The following is a 2,816-nucleotide window of genomic DNA, read 5'->3' as shown; positions in this document are numbered from 1 at the left end:
TTTTTTTTTTTTTTTTTTTTTTTTTTTTGCAGTACGCGGGCCTCTCACTGCTGTGGCCTCTCCCGTTGCGGAGCACAGGCTCTGGACACGCAGGCTCAGCGGCCATGGCTCACGGGCCCAGCTACTCTGCGGCACGTGGGATCTTCCCGGACCGGGGCACGAACCCGTGTCCCCTGCATCGGCAGGCGGACTCTCAAGCACTGCGCCACCAGGGAAGCCCCAGAGGTATCGTACCTTGATACGAGAATGAACTGTGTATCTGTATTTGTCTTTCTGGTGTGCACCCTGGATGATGGGTTGGAGTTTGTTTGCTCTGGAGCTGACAGTTTGACGTCCAGGTTCAACAGCCAATAACCTGATTAGTGTTACTAATTTTTTTTCTGGTTTTAAAATTTTACTTATTTCTTTTTTAATGTGTATAATTCAGTATTTTGTTAGTATATTCACAAAGTTTTCAACCATCACCACTGTCTAATTCCAGAACATCTTACCACCACAAAAAGAAACTCCCACACCCATTAGCAGTCACTCTCCATGCTACGGTACCCCAGCCCCCTGGCAATCAAATCTGCTTTCTGTCTCTTTGGATTTGCCTATTCCGGACACTTCATAGGCATAGAATCATACAGTATATGGCCTTTTGCGTCTGGCTTCTTTCATTTAGCATAATATTTTAAAGGCGCATCCAGGTTGTAACATGTATCAGTACTTTATTTCTTTTTATGACTGAATGCTATTCCATTGTGTGCAGGTACCACATTTTGTTTATCCATTCACCTTGTGATGGACATATGGGTTGTGTCCACTTTGTGGCTATTGTGAGTAATGCTGATAAGAATATTTGTGTACAAGTTTTTGTGTGGACTTGTCGGATTAGAAATGAGCTTATAGCTTCTGATACAAGAAGACAAGATTTTGCTCCTGCAGATCTGTGGATGTGGATTTACTAACTCCTCCTCGTCTCCACAAGAAAGGGAGGAAAATGTATCAGGATGCAACGTCTTTATGATTTAGACAGGGCCTCGCCTCCCTCCTTCCTCAGACCCGGGAGATGCTCACAGAGCTTGGCCGGGGGCAGGTTTGAATCCCCAAAGCAATGCTGATGAGGCTCTCCTTCCAAAAGAGACTACCAGCTTCCTTTGGAAGAAGAGGACATAGTTTTCCCCCACCTCTGGGAGGCGCACCCGTGCCATCAGCACACAGCGACTTAGGCCCTACTGTGTGCCAGGCGCTGGCGGCACTGAGATTCGTGGTGCAGAGCCTTTCCTCACACATTATCCCAGTTAAACAACAGGTCTCTGAGCTGCTCACCCGTTCGTTGACGCGTGCATTCATTCCTCTGTTGAGCACTGGCCGTGTGCCAGGCCATGGGCTGGGGACACAGAAATGAGGAGATTCCATTCCTGGCTATAAAATCAGTCCCCTGTGAGTTTCATTTTGAAATGAATACCCGTCTCTCACCCCTCCTGTTGTTTTCAGGCCCTTCTTCCCTGCCTTTCTCTCTTCTCCCTTCTACTCATCCCATCATCTCTGGGTTAATGTGAAATTCGGTCCATGCCTATCTTTCTAGGAGAGTTTGCATTTTGAACTTCCTGTCCCATGGTAGGGCCTGAAGCCTGTCCTCTCTGTGAGTAGAGAGCAGAGGGTCTTAAGTGGGATGTCCCTGACCCCAATATCCCAGGAGTTGGCTGGGATCCATCACTTGGGAAGGCCAGACCGTGGCGTGGTTTTGGAGCTGCAATACTGGGGCCTCAGAGTCCCAGTGGCCTGTGACCAGACCCTGGTGTCACCTGTGCCAGGCAGGGAACGTGAAAATAGACGACTCTTTGGGACCAGCTGATGGATAAAATGCCATCACACAAGGAACTGAGTTAGAGCCACATCTCCTGAGGCCCAGAAGTTCTGGGCAGGAAGAGAGAAGGAAGGCGTGCTGGGTTCCTCGGCTGACAGCCAATATATCCCACCCTCTCTGCACTGCCACTTTGCATCTGTAAACTGAGGATGTCAGAATGGACACTCTCTAAGGTTCCCTGTAGAGCTCATTTTCTGTAGAGTATTTAGAATTGCCCTCACCTGATTACAGCACCCTTTACTGAGCCTGGCACCATAGAACCTGCTTTAGACAAATGACCTCCTACTCCCCCCAACAGACCTGTGACATGGGTGTTCTTATCTCCATCTTCCAGATGAGGTGATGGAGGCACAGAGAGGTTGAGTAACTTGCCCAAGGTCACACAGCAGTTCTGTTGAGGGAACCAGGACTCAGGCCCAGTTCTGTCTGACCCCAAAGTCTGTTCCCCTTGGATGCTTTTATACTCACTCTGGCTTGGAACCAGAGAAAGTTCATCTTGTTCAAGCCCCTCACTGGTCAAAGGAGATGAAGGAGGCCCAGAGAAGTGAAGCAGCTAAAACCCAGACCTCCTCCCTCCCAGGCCAGGATGCTTTCCAGAAGGCTTCTCTTTGTTTCTGTTCTAAATAGTGAATTTAACTTTTGAATAGGTAATTCATGCACATGGTGCTAAATTCTAATGGTGGAAAAGGAAATACAGAGAAAAGTAAGCATCCCCCTCCCATCCCTGAGCCCCCAGAGCAGGACCAGGGCCTCCCTGCAGACAGAGCCCAGCCCCAGGTTTTTGTAAGTGCTGTGTGCACTAGGCCTTGGTTTCTTTTATTCGGAGGACTGCAGAAAGCTGCTGACCCGGTTCTCATTATTCCAAGGGGTACCTCTGCCTCTCCTTATGGCAGCAAAGGTGACTGTCGGGTCCTGGGCACCTTACTCGTTTTTTTTTCAGCTGCGCCACAGGGCATGTGGGATC

At 48.9% G+C, this 2,816-nt stretch overlaps 1 long non-coding RNA gene across 1 annotated transcript in view; it reads left to right on the top strand.

Moving 5' to 3' along the window:
- The window catches only part of LOC113610287 (uncharacterized), a 5,799-nt gene extending 5,396 nt beyond the window's left edge, over nt 1–403 (top strand). The window contains exon 3 of the long non-coding RNA XR_003429023.1: nt 226–403. This is a non-coding gene — a long non-coding RNA (uncharacterized LOC113610287). The remainder of the gene's footprint in view (nt 1–225) is intronic.
- Nucleotides 404–2,816: the final 2,413 nt, after the last annotated feature.

Source organism: Aethalodelphis obliquidens, unplaced genomic scaffold, assembly GCF_003676395.1.
Source record: "Aethalodelphis obliquidens isolate GAN/ISIS:26980383/991018 unplaced genomic scaffold, ASM367639v1 scaffold62, whole genome shotgun sequence".
NCBI lineage: Eukaryota > Metazoa > Chordata > Mammalia > Artiodactyla > Delphinidae > Aethalodelphis > Aethalodelphis obliquidens.
The sequence above is the reverse complement of the archived record's forward strand: the minus strand, read 5'-3'. Positions and strand labels throughout refer to the sequence as shown.